This window comes from Ambystoma mexicanum, chromosome 3q, assembly GCF_040938575.1.
Source record: "Ambystoma mexicanum isolate Mex_15411 chromosome 3q, UKY_AmexF1_1, whole genome shotgun sequence".
NCBI classification, from domain to species: Eukaryota; Metazoa; Chordata; class Amphibia; order Caudata; family Ambystomatidae; genus Ambystoma; species Ambystoma mexicanum.
This window is the reverse complement of record NC_090926.1, coordinates 263,786,983-263,808,580: the sequence shown is the minus strand read 5'-3', so window position 1 is coordinate 263,808,580 and position 21,598 is coordinate 263,786,983. Positions and strand designations below refer to the sequence as shown.

Below are 21,598 nucleotides of genomic sequence, written 5' to 3'. Positions count from 1 at the left end.
TCTGCCCGACCGGCCATGAGTGCTTGGCTCGGCTCCCTCTCTCGCTGTCTCAACTCGCCTGCCTTTGGGGTTCATTCCCGGAATGGGAGGCTGTCTGTTCCGCATGGCAAGCTGCGTCTCTTTTCGGTTTCCAAGCCGACGATTGGAAAAGGAAGCTCTCTCCACCTTTCAGTGGCATCTGATTTAAACTCCTGCCTCCAGGCTGGGAAGTGTCTTGGACCAATCACATTCTTCACAACACTAGACTGCGCATTATGGTTTACACTCTTTCGCATTGCAGTCCTCTTTCTCGTCTCAGTACATGTTGTTTTAGTAGATGGAAAATGTTCATACGTTCTGTCGGCAGCTTTTGCAGGATGTTGAAGGGGTTTATCCCAATATGCCATCAGAGCATGGGGAATGGAGGGGGTGTGCCTTAAAGGAAAGGGGGGATACCATGTCTCATCTGATGGTGCATGCCCATCCCTCTGAGGGTCACCTCGCCTCACGTGATCCTCCCTTGTATAGCCACCCCCAGGGTCAGGATCAGGTAGTGTCTGTCCCCATGCCATATGAGGATAGGCTACCTCTGGGAAAGGACTGATGACATCATCAGATTAATCATAATGCCTAGTAAAATAAATACCATGCCTGACCCCTCGCTTCCCCCTCCCCACACCCAGAATGCACTCATAATCACATTATTTTTTACAGGCCATCTATAATAATGCAAGCATGGTAAGTTTTGTATATAATTATATTACTAGACTGGCATTTTAATGCAGCCAGCCTATCCATTTCTTACTGTGGCATGACATTTTGTATTGGGTATATTTGATAAACAAACCATGTGACGTGTTATTACATGCCTGGACTGGCATTTTGGTGCAGCCAGTCTAGCCCTATCTTATTGTTGTATGCCATTTTGAATTGTGCATCTTTGTTAAAGCAAGCATGATAAGTGTTATTATGTGGCTATACAGACAATTTGTTGTAGCCAGTTTGAACACGTTTTCATACTATGGCATGGTATTTGTAATGGTAAAGCCAACTGGAGTATGTTCTTACACTGGGTACTGGCATATATTGGCAGAATAAGCATTGACTTGTTTTCTTATAGTATCATTACTGGCATTATGTGCAAAGAAAACATGAATATGTTCTTATATGGGAATACTGGCATATATTGGTTCAGCCAGTATGGAAATATATGGGCACAGCCAGCATGAAAATGTTGGTATACCAATGTATATTGTGGGCAAAGACATAATTATAATTGTTCTTTTATAACGTGCGTGGTCGGGATTTGATTGAATCTGTGTTGCACTACGTTGTCTTGCTTCCAAGACAAACGCATTGCCCCTGAGCTATACTTCCTCAACAAATAATGGGAAAGTGGTGGGGAAATGCTCCTGTGCACTGTTGGTGACTTGCATCTATTGGATGAATTAATGAGTTACCCCACAAAACCTATTGCAAATTGCTTGGCTTTTTACCCAATTTTTCAAACAAAGTGTATTGTAAAATGCACCATTTTAAGCCATTATTTAAAAAATGTAAACCAGCTTGGAAAAATATAGGTATATTTAAATCAGTTTGGCGTGTTGAACCCTATTCGATGTGCCGGAACACCACCACCCTGTACCCGCTTGTATATATGCCCCTTCCCTCCCTGACCCCGCCCCCCAAATACTGATTTCTGACGCCACCCCCACAAACAAGCGTAGACGCTATGCTACTACTATTGGTGTCTTACTTGTTGCTGCATAAGAGCATATTAACATATGCGTCCCATTCACGATACTGTGGACACGCCTTCACGTGGCGTATATTTTCCTTAGGCAGGTATGGTGTCTGCACTGGCACATGATAGCGTTATAAGGACATTTGAGGCTACCCTTCACATATGCCAGTCAAAATCTATTGGCCCTGGCAATGCATGTTTGTAATGCTCCTCGGTGTCTCCAAAGGTAACAGATCTATAGGTTTCTTATTACAATCAATGTTTTTCACGCTTGCAAAATCAAAATGTCTTGAAAGACAGCTCCTCCTACTGCGCTGTAGAGTGGCTACGGGCCTCGTTGTGGTAGCCAATCTCAGAGCGTAGAACATTCATACTATTACGGGTCCACCCAATCAAAAGTTCTACTACACTATCCAATGAAGTGACGGAGTCCCTGCAGAGGGGCGGTGTCTGCAAGCAAAGGCGGAAGTCAAAGAGCCAAGCCCCAGGAGCGTGGCAGGTGAGGATTGCGGAAGGACCCCTTTGTGTGCAAGTGTTGTTCAGGCGAGCTGGATGGTTGGAAAAAGAGGCTGGAGAGAAAGTGTAATTCTTTCTTCAGAGCAGGGTCTCTCGATCGAAAGCAAGGACTCTGTTGTGTGGGGCTGTAGAATAGGCAGTAGGCTCGGTGGCAGGGCCTGTAAATTAAGGGGTGTGAGGGTTGCTAAGGGTATGTACTTTATGAGGGAGGGGCTAAGCTGAGAGTAAGCGTTGTGTATGGATCTGTAGCAGAGGGGGGAGTCTCGGAGGCTAACCTGAAGCTCGACCCTAGGTACCCGAAACGTACACCGCTCTCAGCTAAAAACTCACGCCTTTGTTGCAGCCCTAACACAGCTGGGCATTTCACAAAGCGGCACGGCTGTACAACTGCAACCCTTAATGTTTTAGATCCAAGTTCTGGTCTCAAGTAGTTCACTCAACCAACCAATCTGCCCGGTTATGATGATGTGATCACCTGTGCCCACATACCTTTTTTAATATGTAAAAAAATTAGGGTTCAAAGACGTACATTCGCTCGTTCCTTGAAGAGTTTCAGTGGAGTTTGCGTCATCACACAACGACTACCCCTTTACGTACGCCTTTACACGCCCCTTAAAGATTATTCAAGTAAAGGCTGTGAATTAGGAGTGTAACAAAAATAAGTAATGGAACATATGATCCCAATGATATGGCATTTATAACAACCTGTACACAAGTGTTTCAAGGCATGGCAAGGAAGGGGAACAAGGGAGGACGGACAACGATCCTACTAGGCCAGGTGTCGATCAGATTGCGCAAGTGCGTGGGAAGGGGACAGGGACAGTGCAGTACATGGGAATAGATAAAGTGACGGCCGGCAAGGGTAAGTGCAGACATTAAGTGTCAAGGGCTGGTAGTGGGACTGTAGGGATACAGAACAGTCCCCAAGTGCAGGGTATGCCAGGCAGGCAGTGCAAGCGTGCATCGCTGGCGTGGGGGGACCTGGGCCCGAGATCAGAGGGTGTCCAGGTAGCCAGTGCATTTCCGGTTACAGCCCGGAGGTCAGGAGAGGAAAAAGCAGAAGCAAAGAGAAAGGTTTTGAGGTGCTTCTGGAACCGGAGATGATTCTCCTCAAGTTTAAGGGAGGCTGTTCCAGAGGGGGGAGACACCCACCGACGAAAGAGATCTACCACCAACTTGTTGCTTGAAGAAGCGACTGACCCTGAGGGAGTTGGAGGCGGATGAGCGAAGAGCTCGAGAGGGAAGATATTTAGGAAGAGAGTGTTGAAGGTATTATTGAGGCCCGAGGCCCCAGAAGGCCTTGTGGATGATGCAGAGGGTTTTGAACTTAATCTTTGCATTCGCTGGGAGCCAGAGCAGAGATGTCAGTCCAGGAGAGATACGATCCCTGGGCTTGAGGCCAAGGACAAGTCTTGCAGTCCTGTTCTGGATAAGTTGCAGAGGGCGGAGAATAGAAGCAGGCAGTTTTAGAAAGATGTTGTTGCAATAATCCAGCCTAGAGAGAACCAGAGCTCTGAGCTCTAGAGACAGTGAGCTTCTGGGGGAAGGAGAGGAAAGGAAGAATACCTCTGAGGAGGTGCAGCTGGTAATGTTACTTCTTAGAGACGTCAGAGATGTGAGGAGAGAAGGAGAGTTTGGAGTCGAAGATGATCCCAAGGTTTTTTGTCTTGCAGGTGGGAGCAGGAAGAGGACCAAGAGAGGCCAGCCAGAGAGCTAAAGGAAAGGAGGGAATGGGTGTGCCGATGAGAATCTCAGTCTTACTGGCATTAAGGCAGAGGTCATTGGCGGCACACCACTCCTGGACAGCAGACAGACAGTCAGAAATGAGGGAAGGAGAGGAGGAGGCCGAGAGTAGCCTGAAAATGAGCTGGGTGTCATTCGCATAGCACTGAAAGTTGGGGCAGAGAGCGGCGATGCAGTGGGCAAGGAGTGCCAGGTATTGGTTGAAAAGCCCGGGAGAGAGGTTAGACCTCCTGGGAAACACCACAGGTAGAGAAAAAGATAGCAGAGAGGATGGGCCCAAGTTGGAGCTAGGATAGTCTGTCAGACCAGAAGGTCAGCCACGCCAGAGCCTGACCATTGATACCCAGGTTATCACGGAGACGGTTGAGCAGGATGGCATGGTTGACTATGTCAAAGGCAGAAGAGAGATCAAGCAGGATGAGGACGCAGGGGGTGTTAAAGTCAAGGTTGGAGAGAAGGTCTTCACGAATGTTCAGGAGAGCAGTTTCTGTGCTTCTGGCAGCTCTGAAGCCAGACTGATGGTCATGAAGACAACCAACAGGTTCAGTTTGAAGATTAAGCTGGGAGATGGGCAGTTTCTCCAGGAGATTGCCCAAGAAGGGAGAGATGGCGATTGGGCAATAGTTAGCCGGGCAGGAGGGAGTCAAAGAGAATTTCTTAAGAAGAGGATGCACAAGAGAGTGCTTCAGGGGGGATGGGAAGACTCCAATGGCGAAGGAGTGATTACAAAAATTAGCCAGGGCAGGTGCCAGGGAGTCGATGTGGTCCTTGATCATTTTGGAGGAACACGGGTGAACCCGTTTTGACAAGACTTTCATAGATCGGACTTGTCTAGAAACATCATCTGCGGAAAACAGGGGAAAGGCAGAGAAGGAGGGAGGAGAGGTGGCTGCAGAAGGGCCAGAGGAAGAGCAGGGACTAGGACGAGGGAGGGGATAGGAGGAGAGTGTGGACAGGATGTCCTGAGTTTTAGAGATAGTTTTAGAGATGAAGTGAGAAGCCAGTGCCATGCAGAGGGCCTGGGAGGGGACAAGAGAGGTAGAGACAGCGGCAGGGTTGGCCAGTTCCTTGCAGATTTTAAGGAGTTCAGCCGAGTTGCTAGATGCCATAGAGAAGCGGGCTTCGATATGAGCTGTCTTCTTGGTTGGGACAGAGAGCTGGTATTGCCTTTGTTGCAGGTGGTAGGCTGGTTTGTTAGAGGGTGTACCTGAAGCACGCCATTTCATCTCGGCCACCCTGCGCTTGCGTTTTAGGGTGACGAGGTCTGATTCGTACCAGGATTTGCACTTGTCTTTGGGCTTCAGGCGGATTCTCATGACAGGGGCCAGTATATCAAGAGTATCAGAGATAGCAGAGTGGAGCATGTAGAGGGCTGTGTCAGGGTGAGAGTCAGCCAAAGGGGGAGAAGGTGGCGGCAAACGCCTCAGCTGACAAGCTCTTCATGGGTCGGATGACTGAGAAGGTGGGTGGCAGTGATGTAGGTGGCTTGGCCTGAGGGGTAGGGAGGGTGAGGTGAGAGGAGACAAGACAGTGATCACTCCAGGAGAGAGGAGTGGAGAGAGGGACAGAGAGGGGAAGGCCTGAGGAGATCAGAACATCCAGAGTGTGCCCTGCAGAGTGAGTTGGGCCAGAGGGGAGAATAGTGAGAGAGAGTCGCAGAGATCGCAAAAGAGTCCAGGAGGAGGACGGGAGGCATCCAGGTGGATGGTGAAGTCTCCAAGAAGGAGGAGTTGAATGGTTGAGGCCAGGAGGGAGGAGGAGAGGTCGGTTTATAGTCATAAAGTCGAATGAAATAAGTCATAATTTTTTTTGGTTTTTTGTTCGAAATGGGGTGCCCCCCCCCTCAACCACCCCTTTTTTTTAGTTTGTTTTCCCCCTTTTTTTGTTTTACCCCCGAACCCGAAAAAACATGTAAATTAAAAAATAAAAAATTCGACATTTTTTTTTCGACATTATTGTTTAGACATTTTTGCAATTCGATATTTTTTTTTTTGACATTATGGCTGCACACCGGAAAGGTCATCCCACTCGGAGAGGGAGGAGATCTGGCCAAGTGGCTGATAGATAGTAGCCACAGTAAGGGAATGGCTAGGGGAGAGAGAGAGAGAGAGCCTGCAGACGAGGCATTCAAAAGAGGAGTGGGCATGCGTAGGAGTAACAGAGGCAGGAATCCACTCGGGGTAGACCAGGGCTACACCCCCACCAGAGCGGTTGGATCTGGGCGCAGAGATGATCTTGTAGCCATCGGGGAGGGGAGTGTCAAACCCTGTGACAGCTGGCTGTGAGCCATGTCGCGGTGAGACCGAGGACATCAAGGTCAAGTTCTTCCAGAAGGCGGCAGATATCAGAAGAGTGTTTGACAGCAGAGCGAGAGTTTAGAGTGGCAATATGGAGAAGATTGCCATCCTTGAAAGACTTCCTGGGAGGTGTACAGGTCAGAGGTATGCCCATCTGAGGTGTAGAGGGAGCCCGAGAGGGGGCAGCAAGGAAGGGAGAAGGCAGGGTGGCCAAGGAGAAGGCAAGGTGGTCAAGGAAAGGGGAGAGGGGACAGCAGGAGAAGAAAGGAAGTTGATGAGGCACTGGAAGCGCCTATCGAAGAGGTGAAGGTTGGCCTGAGGACCTTGGACCACGACGGTCCCATTAGAGTAAACATTAATGATGACCTTAGAGGAATGGAAGGAAGACAGGAGGGCGTCCCAACGGGTGCCACCATTAATGGGAGAAGATGAGAAAGGAGAGAGCACAGATACCGTATGAAGGGTCCATAGGTCTGGTGAAGGAACCACAAAGAGGATGTCAGTGAGAGTTTCTTTGGAGGAGGCACTGGTGTAGGCGTCAGCGATAGGGAGACCTGGGTTGGAGACCAGGATGTCCTTTTTAAACTTCTTCCTACCAGATTTAGTGCACCAATGGTAATATTGTCTGGTAGTATCAGCTTGGGCAGAGGTGGACTGGGAACCAAAAGAGGCCCTGGAAATAACTTTCAAAGTGGACCCATATTACACAATTTCAGCAAGACCAACCCTTTTCCTATGAGAAAATATGGAAATATCACGCAAAAAAAGGCCCAGGGTGCAGAGGCCCATCGGGAAATCTCCAGAGTTCCCATAGGCCATTCCACCCCTGAGCTTGGGTGGGGTTTGCAAAATTAGGGGGTTCTGGATAGGCTTTCCACTTTCTTTAAAACGGGTTTAATTGAAGCTGCAACTCCTACAAGAACTTTAGGAGATTCTCGTGGTAACCAAAAATATCAAATAGATGTGTGGGGTGGAGGGTTTTTGAGATTTCATGGGGATGGCAGAGCCAAGCCAGGGGGTCTGCCCTGGCAGTTGGGGCCAAACGGAGCGGAGCCAGAACCTCCCTATGCCAGAACTTTGAGTCTATAACAATGGCAGTAGATACTACACAACTATCATGTGACATGGTGTCATATACATGCTCCATTCTATTCAGGAGAGGGTATTCCAATCCAGTTTTGTAATTTTTTTTTATTTATACATTGAGACTTTTAGTCCTAGATATTTGGTGAAATACAGAACTTCATGTTCCAGAATGCAAAGGAAATCAACAAGGCTAATCTAGCAGCACCTAGATGGAAAGAGACATGGTAGCATGTTTGCAAATATGTGCTAATTTATGGGTTTTAAGAAATGAATACTTGCTGGAAATTCACATGCTGCACAAAATTAGTAGTAGTTTAGCTTTTAGTTTTCTCAACTGACTGAGTACTAGAGGTATCATAATGCAACGTGACAACAGCTTAAACTCTGTACCTGCAAGAAAGCAACAAAAACCAAAACTTCAACAAGCTTATGTTGTGAAGGATATGTAATATTCTGTAAAAGAAAATCAATTTTCTGGTTTCCAAAAAAGCACACACCACTATCTATTCCGTGGGAGGCATTGGGAGAGGGCTGAGAGGGGAGTCTGAAGCCAGATTACAGGACAGAAATCACAGTTAAAAAGTAGTATTTGAGCTGGGGGAGAAAGGTGCAGAAGGCTTTTCGTACACGTATGAAGCCGTCCCTTTACCTAATTACAATGAGGTTTTAAAAGCAGGCTTCTTTCTTCTTCTTGCTGATAGATTTTATGCATCAGCAGTGATTATTGAATATCGAGGCTTGAGCCTCGTTGCTCCATCTTCTTGGGTTGAGTATGTAGTTGTGGGTTTGGTTTCTTCATGGTCTGTGTGGACTTGCCACAGTACGGCTAGTTTTGCTTGATATTCGTCATGATGGGCAGCAGGTAGTGGCCAAACGGGTTTGCAGTGGTGGCAGTGAGTCTTCTGATCAGAAGTTTAGTTCTCCGGGAAGGTCTGCTATCCTTGTGAAGAGTTGAGTTCCAGACGCTATACGCAGGGCCTTGTTCTGGACTATCTGAAGACACTTCTGGTGTTGCTCATCCATGCTGGGGAGGCATACGTCAGGGTAGGTCTGATGATCACCATGTAGATTTTGATATTTTTCTCGAGGGGCATGGACTTGGTCTTCAGGAGTGGGTACAGCGCTGCCATCTTTCCTGTTGCCTTCTGCTGAGTATTCTCGATATGGCTTCTCCAGTTGAGTTTGCTGTCCAGTGTCACACCGAAGTAGCGGCTGCTGCTCTCCAACTTGATGGTCTCCCTGTTGAGGCTGATGTGCGGGTGCTCCTTGATCTTCTTTCTGGTGAACAGCGTGGCAGTTGTCTTTCTGGTGTTGAGTTCTATCCCCCAATCACTGTACCATGTCGAGATGGTATCCAATTAAGCTTGCAGGTTCTTCGCCACTTCCGTTAAAAGCAGGATCATGCTAGGCTCCTTTTTATATGGTGACACGTTCCAGAGTGGATCCATGAGGCCTCAGTGTGACGCCTGCCTGAATTTGTGTCCAATGGTGAGCCGGTGGGATTACAGGGGCCTGCTGCAGCCCTCTGGAAGAATGGATCCCTGCTGGTGGGGGCAGAGGGGGTCGGGAGTGTCAGGCAGACATTGCCTGCCCCCTAACCAAGAACGACTTTTGTTCATCCTCCCTTTATTTTCCCCTCATTTAGTCATGGTGGGGGTGTCAAGTGGGGGGAGCAGGTGGGTCTCCACTTGGGCCCATTGACTCATAATTGGGTACAGCGACAAAGCCGGAGCTGTTTCGAGCCCCACCTGGCTTTCCCTGGCTCTCCCACCTCTAATATCACATGTAATGTTGTAAAAAGGAGCATTATTAAAATAGATGAAGTGTAAAGAAAGCTAGTGGTATAGTCCGTGCTTAATTTAGAAAATGCCATGACAAGGTATTTTTTAGCACACCTCTGCCACACTGGGGCGGCAGCTCACTGCCCACTGCTGCTACCATTCTTTGCTGCTGGCCACATTGTTAACATACCTTTGGTTGAAGCTGCAACTCTCACCAGCTCACTTGGGATATTCCTTACCCATGGTAGATATGCAATTTACAAACGCCAATCAACCTAAGGCACCAGATGTGTAACTGCTTCTTTAAACACAACATCCTTGTTATCAATTTCTTCTGATTCTATTGGTGGCAATTGGAACATGTTGATGATCTATCCACACAAAATGGAGCGAAAATCATTTTTTTTCTATAATAAAGTGGCAGGTAAATGCAGACAAAATCGATACTGAACCGATGAACCTGCCTGCAAAAAACACTTTGCAAGACTTTTTTCAGATCGGCGCAGTCACTCCTCTGCAGAATCCTTTTATCTAGCCTTGCTCCTGTGGTGGTGCTACTGGATGATGACAGCCCTATTGTTGTCATCTCTCTCTGCTAAGTTCTTCTCTGCTCCACTAATACCCCTGGGGTGGCAATTGCAGTCACGAGCCAGTGTGTGTTTAAGACTCAGTCAGTTGGCGACCTTACATGCTGGGTGTGTGCCAGAAAAGAAAGGGACGGTGCCCAGTTTAACCAGGCCCTACATGTGCCTGTGAATACAGAGGTGCGCCTGAGCCGTTCATACCACATGCCTGTCATACCACTGGCACGTATGTGTGCACTCCTTCCCACTGCATTAGTTAGCTGCACCTGGTACTCTGGCTGCTGCCAGCACTACATGCCCAAGCACCCACCCTCTTGTAGCAGTGCTGTCGGTTATTACAGCAGTTATATTAACGGTGCCATTGTCATGTAGGCGGACCGAAGTAATGTTCGAGCGCTTGCTGCCAGCAGTGTCACATTCTGGCTCCTTGGTATTTATAAAAATGTATAACTAGCACGGCAGCGCATGCATTGCTAAACGGCCTCATGCGCAGCAATGAGCCATCCCTGAATGCAGAGGCACTTGGTCCATCTATACTATTGTACTATTGTTGCTTGTTGTGTGACTGCTTCTGACAATCAAAATAATAAAGTTGCCAAAGTACTAATTCACATTACAGTTGAATCTGAGACAAAAGTGCCGGTGCTCATCTCTGGCAAACACCTTCACAAATTAATCCTTTGGTATAGTGATGGTGAAACTTTCCAAAAACACGAAATTCAAGGCATTAGCGGAAATATAGTTTTTTTGTGTAGCACAATATGTCTGTCAAATTTGCACCTCTTCCTCTCTGTAGGCTTTTTGAGATAATTTTGGAAATACTGATAATTATCACCAAAGTGGTCCAGGAGTCATCGTGTTTATATGAATGTTAAATATACATACTTTTGAGTCGGCAATTTTGTTTTAATTGGTCAACGTTAATACACAGATTACATAGCGCCAGATATGAACTATTTTTTTGTCATCAACGTTCTGCCAGGACTTTTGAGAGGAACACATGGGGTGCATAATTTGATGAATATTTGCTTCTTCACTTCTATGGCACGATTCCCAAAATTTGACTTTAAGCAGGACAGGCTCTACTTTTGTGTGTTCATGAGCTAGAAAGTGACACTTAAAAGTTGTATTACACACTTTCTCTGCTTACCAAACCAGTAGGAAACCAGTTAAAGAGTTCAGCTTCAAAGAGCATATCAAATTAAGGCACGGCATAGGTTTTAACTGCCCCTGAGCTGTAAAAAAATGCTGGGAAAAAGTATATCTATTAACGGAACAAAATAAGCAGAGTGAATCTCTGTTCATGCACACTTTGATCTGCGAATCAAAGTCACCAGGCCGTGACGGGCCAAACATTCAATTACGTGCAAATGCTATAAAGCTTCATGTCAGTGATGGTTACATGATAAACTCCATGCTTTAAAAGTTCTTATAAGCAGAAATGTCTTTATGGCAGGGCGGAAGTGCACAGGCTCGGGGCCCACAGTTGGCTGGTCTTAAAAAAATAAAATCCTAAATAACATGTCATGCTATTTTATAGTGTGCTGGTGAAGCTATAAACCTGCTGCCTAGCTGTTGTTGACAAGTACATGCTATTCAGATCAGTTAGCTTGTGATGCTTTCGGGTTCACTGTAGTCCATACAGTTTGTGCGTTTACTATAATACAACTGTAGTGGTCTCACCTTTTTGTGGGCAATATATTGATAACTTGCTAAACCAAAGTTGAAATTCATATTAAAAAAATCAGTGCAACTAAGGTTCAGAATATAGCTCAGTGTGTTAATCACTTGTTACAGAGATCTTTGTTCATTTAACAGATACCAGTACCCAATTATGGCAAGGCTGACTCCGCCTTTCCTATGCCCAATGCTTATATACGTGCATGTGCACTTTGTGAATAGTAACACTGACTGTTCCAAAATAACATACCTGCACTAGCTATAAAAATGAACACAGGAAGCTCTGTTGCTCTTGAAGAGGGTTGTAGAAATTGGTTGCCAACCCCCAATGAAAAGCATAAAAAGTTAGTTGGGAGAGTTGATTAGGTAGCCAAATCCAAGCATGTGTAGTCGGGGGTTTACCAATTGGAGCATAATAAAAACCTTGTACTAAAAAAGCAGAGCAAATACTGGGCAAGAAGCAATGCTGTTTATGACAGCTGTGTGAACACAAATCAAACAGAACAGTGGATAGGCTCTGATTGAAAGGCTGACATCTGAATGGAATACGAACAGTAGTTCTATACCAAGAAATACAATGGTCGCAAATCTATATAACACTTGCAAGTTGTAGAATTCACTTTTTCTATGTTTCCCAGGGATTTCATTGGTTCGTGAACATCACTAACTCGAAGTTTTCATTGATTAGTGAAGTGTAATATAAGCAAACAGTTTCCCATTACAATGCTGCTCCATGTGGTGCCACGTTTATTGACATCCCACTCCAGAACAACTTATTACTGAAGTAGCATTTGTGCTGACCGCTAGAACCTTTGGCTATTGGTCGGCACCATTGAGAACGGAACACGAGGCACCAGGCAGCTAGTGGGAAAGGGGACATTCACATGATACCTGTTGTATGATGACCTTTGCAAACTCTAGTAGATACTTAGGAGGCTGGTCACCTTTCCAGAGCTGAAGAACTTACCGTCTGATTGGTTCTCCCAGAAAGGCCACTTCTTCCAGTGTTCCTTTCCCACAGCCGCTTGCCCATGGGAATCGGCAGCCATGTGACCGGCAATGGTACAGAAGCAATTTTTTCCTGCTGACTTACTGGGCGGCTGGTTTGGCTGACCGCCCTGTAATTACATCACCTTGTTCTAGTTCCGTTGTTTTCCTTGTAATGAGTAACTTAATCTCCACCCCCTTTGCAGATCTGTGTCGTACTGGTCACGGGTTTCAGATAGAGGTTTCCTAGGTCCAGCCCACCGGAGGGATTTTTCACTACGAGTGTTTATGACGGTGCTATTTTTACCCTTCCCCTTCTTTAGCTTATCATAGGGCAGTGTCTTGTACCATGTGTACAGCCAATGCATTATTACCCCGTACCGTTCCCAGGGCGTCTGTGGCTTAGAATAACTGGGTTATTTTCCATATAGCCTACCCCCCACTGTTCTACTTTACTCTTGCAGTTGGTAGCTGTGTCTGCCTGTCTGGTGCTGAATTAGCACCTTTTAATACATTCCCCCTTTTGATCGATCTTTCGATCAGCATTTCTGTCCGTTCCATCCCCTTTCCTTGTGCACCCACACCCTTGTTACCCTGGTCATGTCCCCTTCCTCCTCGTATCCATCAATATCTTCCCCTAAAATTTGTAACTTTGTCCCATCAGGTGAACACTCTCCCCATAAGGCTGTGTACTTTCCAAGTCTGGTGGGGGTGTTGTGAAAATTATTTCTACTTCATTCTCTTTCATTCATACTGGGGTGTTTCTCGCCTTCACCTCATTATATAACCATTCTTATGCTGGTGGCATGTCCACTAATGGGTGATCAGACGACTGATGCAGAACGTGATGAGGATCGCAGCAAGCACAGGGACAGTTAACGAAAATGCTGCTACAAGCCAGCTTGGCGCCCAGGTCAATAATGAATCGAGCCAGGTTGCTGATGAAATGTCTTGCTCTTCTTTTACCATTATCTCGTTTATTGTTATTATTTCCTCTACTGCGTCTGTGATTGTTTCATTTGCAGCATCGTTCGTGGGAATCGCGGTACAGCATGTGCTCCCTATCTTATGGCACACCCCTCCATCGCTGTCATAAGATACAAAGCGAGTTGGGAGGGCCATTAAAAATAGGACCTATAGTTCTTCACGCACCTCCCTTTTTGCTTGCATTTGCCAGTTGAAGCAGTTTGTAACGTGTGATTTGTAACCACTTTGCATTGGCTGCCGCTTTTACCCCAGGAAGCAGGAGAGATGTAAAAAAGACTGATGCTGAGCTGAACAATTTTAGATGGGGTGGAATATTCTCAGTGCTCTTGGTGGCAAGGAGATGTAGTTGCTGCTGGACCTTTTCTTCCTTGTTACCTTGTGTTTGTTTGTTTTGTATTTCTCCTGAAACTTTCTGTTCATACAAGCCTGCACTGGGCACAACTAAGGTAGGATTATGGAGGGTTGCCATTGCGCCCACCCCCTTCCAGTCTGGTGGTAGCTGGGCATATGCTCTTTGTTCCACACCCCACCAGGTGTCCATCAAAGGTGCAGTCCCCTTTTGCAACGTTGCAATGTCCGTCGTCGTCCTGCAACTGGTATTCATCCCCAGCATTATTGTTCCATTTGCTTTGAAACACAAAATACTGTGTGAGCAGCTTTGTTTTCTGGATGTGGGTTTTCGTTTATCCATGTTAATGCATGTACTTAACTTCCACATTTTCTTACATCCTGCATTTATTTTCTTAACCACTCTTTCTTCGAAGCCCACCAGTCCTTCTGCGCTGCACTGCGTCATTCCCCTTTCCCACTTTCCATTGTACAGCACGAACCCCTGGATTTGCATCAAGGGTCTGGTGTGGTACCATCGCACGTCGTACCCTGTTGAGGTTTTGCAGTATATTCTTTAAGGACAGTGGGCATCTGTTGTCTCTTTTGTGCCCCCTCTGTTACATATTCCAGAACCAGGTACTTACTCCTTTCCCCCTGGGCCATACTCTCTAGCTGTATAAAGTTGTCCTCGTACAATTCCCCCCCCTCCTCAATCAACTTTACGTCCACTGTATGCCCCTGGACAATACCCCTAGTCCTGCACAAAACCATATGTACCAGAAATCCCCCCCTCTTTAACTGTCACCTTTTGTAGAAAGAATTGCTTCCGCATTCCTGTTAGGCGTGGGATGAGTGAGTGCACATAGCATGTACAATTGGTGATCCCCTGCCCCACCTTCTTCATTTCCCCATAACATACATTTTCACAGGCCAGGTCCATTCCCATCCCAGCAATTTTGTAGAATTATTTTAGGCTAGTTATACTTCGCTTGGTGCGTGTCTCCCTGTCGCCACCAGCTGATGGGCACAAGTTATCCTTATTTGCTAAATTACAGAAAAGAAGAAAGTGACAGAAAACAAAGACGCAGAAAAATACAACACTTTATCCCACTCCTCTTTAATACCACCCCCACTTCTTTTCCCTTGGCCGTCCTCCATTTCTATTGCGGGTCATCCTTAACACCTTATTATAGTACAAAATGTTTATGTAGTTTGGCTAATACTCCCCATCAAGTGATTCCTCCTCTTCCCAATGGGCTGCTGGTATCTCGATGAACATTTGAGTGATGAATCCATGCGTGTCATGCTTTTATTTTCACTGCCGTGGGCGTTGAGAAGACCACTTCAAAAGGACCACAAAACTGGGGCGCCTTCCACTTTCTCACTGTGTTTTGAATAAGTACTTTGTCCCCTGGATAAAGAGGCTGTGTTTGTGGAAATGCTTGGCATGCTTGTGCGCACTCTTTGATGTTCATTCATTCGCTCACTTGTAGATTGCTGCACCTGGCAGGAGATGGAGCGAAGCACATTGATTATCTCAATTAAATAGTCTTTCATTTCACTGCCAAGGGTTTCTGAGCTAGGGTTAGCGTCTGAAATTGAATGTGAAGGAGAGACTGGCGCATGCATTCGCCTTCCCATTACAATTTCATGCAGAGTAATGTGGTGCTCCGCAGAAGGTGAATTTAGAAGCGGAAAAAAGTGCAAAAAACGCCAATTTCAATGCATAGTAGTTGTTAGCTAAACCAAGCACTCTTTTTGTAATCCATTATTTCTGCCCCCAAACCCGTTCTCCTGCAGCCGGTAAACCGTGCAAAGTGTTTGCAGCCGGTAAACCGTGCAAAGTTTTGTGTTTGATCCCACATGCACCCCATCATGTGAGTACTTCCCTCACTATGAACTTTGCAGCAGATTTTGCATCATTCTTTGCACAGGGCCCAAGCCTCAAGCCAATGTGAAAATGGACATACCACTAGGATTAAGTACCTGCAGGAGGCACATCTTTCTTGCATGTCAACATAATCGATATACAACTACGCAAGGGCCCTTCCAGCTCTGGTATTGTTCCCCGCAAAGTGGCCAGACAGAAACTGTTTGCAAACCATACAGTTTCCCATGAACTCATTCACTCGCTCATGAATGTTTGGAACGTATCATCCCTCAATCAATTCTGCAGCTATGCTTTTCTTGGACACATGGGTGGGGAAATGTAGCTGTTCTAAAGCTACATTTAACTATTTTCTGGGCATTGCAGGTTTCCCTGTGCAAGTCTGCTCCCAAATCGGGTCCGTTGGTGACTGCGAACATCCTCTTTTCATCCGGTTCTTTCCTCTTTTGGCACCTCTCCTTGTAATTCTATTATGTGTCCTATGGAGATTGTGTTAACATTTTCCTCCCTTTCTTCCTCCCCACTCTTCTTCCTTTCTGCTGCAATTAGTGCCACCTTTTCCCCTTCTCCGGAGTATCTCTGAACTCCCCCTCCCTCCGGTAAATATGCTGCTGCTGTTTTCACTCTGTCGGTCATTTCGTTCCCCATTGATATTCTGTCTTGTTTTCCTGTGTGTGTGCCACATTTTATTATCGCCATCTGTACTGAAACCTTTAGGGCCTCAATTCTTTTAGTAGTTGCGCATGTTGTACGGGGTGTCTATCACTTCTTTTGAATCCTCTCCTTTCCCATCGTGCCATTCCTGAATGGATAGTCAACGTGACATAGGCAGAGTCGGAAAAGATGTTTGCTGCCTGCCGTTCCATGTTTTTAGTGCTCTTATCATCCCCACTAATTTTGTTGGCTATGCTGAAGAATGCAGAGGTAGTCACAGCGGATATGCTATTACATATTCCCTGTTTATTCAGCACACTACTGCTGCACCACTATGCCTCCTTTCTGTCTCTGGGTCAATACTTGATGACCCGTCAATGTAGACTGTCTGCTCCTTCTATCACTTCCTCCTTAACCTTTGCGTTCCCTTTCATCCTGCCCATGTGTGCTGCACAGTCATGTATGTAATCCCCTTCCTGTATGGGATCTGCTAGGTAGATTGCTGTGTTTACACTTCAGCACCTTGCCACCTCAATGGCTTGGTTGGTTAATATGACCTCATATCCCGATGCTCTTTGGGTAGTTAGTGTACTTTTTAATTTATCAAGAATGGTGAATAATGAGTGTTCCACCTACAATACTACAGGACACCCCATGGTAATCGTGTTGATGCCTTCTCAATTGCAAACGCTGCAGCCGCAAGTGATTGCTCACAATTGAAATGTCCTTGCATTACTGTGTCTAGGCTTCCACTGTAGTAAGCTAGTGGTTGATGTCCCTGCGGTTTCTTTTGTGTGAGGACAGCCGTCATCGAGCCATCTGAATGTGAGAACAAATACAATTTTTTGTTGTAATTTGGGGTAGCTAACACTGGTGCATGTGCCAGTACGTCTTTTCAGTTCTGTGAAACTGTCGTTCATTTCCGGTGTCCATTTGTATGCCCCTCTTCTCTTTTTGTGCTTCCTTTTGGCCCTGCAATAGGGTTTTTGTGAATGTGGCATAATCAAATGCCCATGCTCTGGACCTAGGAACTTCTGCATCTCTTTCACCGTTCGTGGGCAGGTAGTAGAATGACTGTCCTGTGTGCTTTCGGGCGTTATTCTACACCCTTCAATGGATATTATTTGCCTCAGATACACAACCTCTTCTAGGCAATACTGTAATTTTGCCTTATCCACCTTATACCCTTTCTCTGCAAGTAGTGACAAAACGTGTACTGAGTCTGTTCTATATTCTTCTTCTGTCTCACTGCATATTAGCAGATCGTCAACATACTGAATCACAGTGCTTTATTTTTGCACCTTGCATAGATCCATTTGTATTATCCTATTGAAAATACTTGGTGATTCGCAATACCCCTGGGGCAAACAAGTGTGTTTGAATCTAGTGCTGTGATACTTGAAGGTGGTGAGATATCTGGAGTCTGGGTGCAAAGGCTTAGAGACGAAGGCCTTTTTCAAGTCAATAACTGAAATATTTTGCCTTCGCTGGGCTATTGCACAATATTGTGTTGTGGCAGGGTTTGGAACCCCTGGACATTCTTCTTCTTCTACCACTTAATTTACAGGGCACAAATCCTGGATGAAATGCCATGACCTGCCCTTTGATTTTTTTATCAGATCGCTCTGTTACAGGTTGATCAGGTTGATATAGGTGTTTCAACTATCCCTTGCTGCCATAACGCGTGCAAATCTGCTTCTCTGGTCAATGGGTATTGTTTTGCAGCAGGGCGCCTTGTTTGTTTTATTTTTACTACCCCATTCCCTTTCAGTACGCCCACATTGTGTGGACCCTTGGTGTACAACTCCTCCGACACCCTTTTAAGATCTCCCTCTGTGTGTTTTTCCTTCTTTGCTAATTGCATCAAAATGGGCACCATTTTTTCCAATATGTGAACTGGGTAAGGTATCTGGAACACCATCTCCCCTTCCTCCTCCTCATTGGCGAACAACTGTTAATCTGATACTCCTGTACTTGTCAAGGTGGGGATCAATGCACAGCACTGTTCACCACTCCATGTTGTCATTGTCTGTTGCATGCATAATCACCATGTCTTTGTGTATTACTGCTTCTTCCAGCTGTAACACCATTGTTTTCCCCTTTAAGTCCTCCTTCTGGCACTGTGGTCTGAATAGGAACTCTGAAGTCAGTCGGAACACCTTCCCCCTGCTTTTCCGGGACCCATCCCAGCAGAACTTCGACCCCGTACAGGAACATGCTGTAGTATAGTCCATTGCCTCATCAGCTGCCTACCATGCCAAACTCCTCACCGCAGCAAGACCCTTCCTTACGAAGCAAAATTGCCTTACCATAGCTCGAGCTTTAACTGGGGCTCGACTCGATTACTGTAACTCCCTCCTGGCTGGGACCTCCACATAGAGTTTGGGTAAACTACAAACTGTCCAAAATAATGCACTCGGAGCCGCCATTGGTATTCCGAGAAGGGAACACATCTCAACTGCCGGAAAACAAGCCCACTTGCTACCAGTCAAGGAACGAGTCCTATTAAAAATACTGTCCCTCACCCATAAATGCATCCACCACACTGCACCTCAATACCTTTCCCAGAGATTCACTAGGCCACTCACAGAATGACCCACCAGAACCCCTTAAACCAACCTTCTTTCAGTTCCTAAGGTCACCAGAGTGTGTGCAGAAGACTCCAGCTTCCCATTCATCGCAGCAACCCAGTGGAACTCCCTGCCACCCAACCTCAGAGGTATCTCATCCCTCTTAGCTTTCCACAAGGAAATCAAAACGAGACTCTTCACCTGACCCACAATACCTTCCTTTCAGTACCCTAAAGGCACTTAACGACCCGACATAGAACACTGCTTTTCCAGCAAAGTAACTCTTACCATGTGTATACTATGCCACCCATGTACTGTAACTGTAACCTGATCCAACATTGTTACGCCTCATGTAATCAGTAAGCAATGCTGTAACCTGTAACTAAGTTCACCTTCTTGTACAGTGCCTCGATGCCCTTGAGCTGCCAGGGCGCTTTATAAAAACAAATGAAATAAATCACCCGTTCTTCTTCACTAAATAACACAACCACCTGTTGGAGTGTATTCATTTCGATATTGTAATTGTTCATTTATAGTGTGCTAGATCCGCTAAATATCTTCTTTTACCCCCGGATGTGCACCTCCGCTCTCTGGGCTTCTTTTGCCCCCCCCCCAATGGTTTCCCTGATCTCCCTTTTAAGGTTTCCCGCCGAGGGTTATTATACCCTGCGGCTGGTTGCAAGGTGAGATATAAACCGTAGGGCGGGGGGGATGAGCTTGGTCCGCCCCCTCCCACTGTCTCTTCTCTCTTAAATTCTTCCCTTTTAGTCGCCTCGTATAATTTCCAGAGACCCAATATGTTTTGCCTGCTTTTTAGCTGAGAGCCTTTATATATTTTTAGAAGGTACGAGAACATATTCTCTATCTTACTGTCAAATGTCCCTTCCGCCGGTCATGCATAGAAAATTGAACGCCGTAAATTGACCCAATATCGCAATAAACTATTAAAATATCATTTTGATTGGGCCGGGGAGACTGCAGTGCAGTGTTTCTATGCATGACCAGCGGAAGGGACATTTGACAGTAAGATAGAGAATATGTTCTCGTACCTTCTAAAAATATATAAAGGCTCTCAGCTAAAAAGCAGGCAAAACATATTGGGTCTCTGGAAATTATACGAGGAGACTTTAACATTTTTCCAGTAAAATTTCCAGGAAAAAGAAAAAATAAATGTTAAATTGAATTTCGAATACCTTGTTTTATAAAATATTGTGTGCGATGGAATTCCTTTTTTGCGAAAACAAGAATTGACACCGATAAACATTGGTTGTTTGATTTGTTTTTCATTCAAACAAGGAGTGCAGGGCACGCAAGTGTTCCACAGTTTGATACTGGTTTCCCCACCTCCAAAAATGTAGTCGGGGTTCCACCGATTAGAGCATAATCAACATCACAGGTATAGGCCCATTTGACTGATGAAACATTGTCGCAATGAGCAAAAGTTCTAAAAATGCCACCACCAAAGGTTCGAACACCGAAAGTTCAAACCTTTGGTGGTGGCATTGTAAAAAAAAAAACAGGTGCTGCGGGGGTGTCCTCCGCATCGCCCCGTTCACTACACTTCATGGTATAGTGAGCGTGTGTTGCGGGGGACACCCCTGCCGCCTTCCGTTTAAAAAAATAAATAAAAAAGAAATGGGGGCTGCTGGGATGTTCCCCACATCGCCCCCCTCGCTATACTTTATGGTATAGTGGGCGGGGGCTGCGGGGGACACCCCTGCAGTCTTCCGTTTAAAAAAATAAAAATAAAAAAAAAAGGACCCTGTGGAGCCGGTTCCCGATCACGGAAGTGAAAGGGAACTGGCACTGCAGGAACCCAGTGTGAAGATGAAGGTAAGAGGGGTTTGTTTATGTTGGGGGTGAGGATGTGGATGTGGGTGGGGTGGGGTGATTATATATGTGTGTTCGCATGAGAAAGGTGCAAACTTCTGGTAGTTTGCACCCTTCTCATGCGAACGTTTCGGCCACTGTAGTTTCTGCCGTGGCCAAATCACTTAGATTCAAACCACATACTCAAAAAGTAGAGCAAACACTGCAAGAAGCAATGCCATTTATTACAGCTGGGTGAGCACAAATCAAATAGAACATTGGATAGGCTCTGATCAAAAGGCTGACATCTAAATGGAGTACGAACACTAGTTTTATACCAATAAATACAACAGTCGGAACTTTATAGAAACACTTGCAAGTTGGATAATTCACTTTTTCTATGTTTCCCAGGGATTTCATTGGTTCGTGGACATAACCTCCTCGAAGTTTACGTTGATTAGTGAAGCGTAATCGAAGCTAACAGTTTCTCATTACAATGCCTCCCCATGTGGTACCACATTTATTCACACCCCACCCCAGAACAACTTATTATTTAAGGTACATTTGTGCTCAACGCTGGAAAATACACTGCCATGGGTCAGCACCATTGAGAATGAAACACAAGACACCCTGCAGCTGATGGCAAAGGGAACATTCACACAATACCTGTTGGATGATGACCTTTGCGGACTCAGTAGTAGAGGCTGGTCACCTCCCCAGAGCTCAAGAACTTGCCGTCTGATTGGTTCTCCCAGAAAGGCCACTTCGTCTAGTGTTCCTTTCGCACAGCTGCCTGCCAATGGGCATCGGCTGTCATGTGACCGGCACACTGGTACAGAAGCCATTTTTCCCTGCTGACGTGCTGGGCGGCTGCTTTGGCTCACCGCCCTGTACTTACATCACCTTGTCCTAGTTGTTTTCCTCGTAATGATTAGCTTAAGCCCCACCCCTTCTTGCAGAGCC

General features: G+C 45.9%; 1 protein-coding gene across 2 annotated transcripts in view; it reads left to right on the top strand.

Moving 5' to 3' along the window:
- Positions 1-2,134: 2,134 nt before the first annotated feature.
- The window catches only part of ORMDL2 (ORMDL sphingolipid biosynthesis regulator 2), a 221,627-nt gene continuing 202,163 nt past the window's right edge, over positions 2,135-21,598 (top strand). Inside the window, exon 1 of one of the 2 annotated variants that reach the window (XM_069653713.1) lies at positions 2,135-2,222. The gene's annotated coding sequence lies outside the window, so the exon portion shown is untranslated. Of the gene's footprint in view, positions 2,306-21,598 lie in introns of both variants that reach the window. The other variant, XM_069653714.1, reaches the window with a different exon arrangement.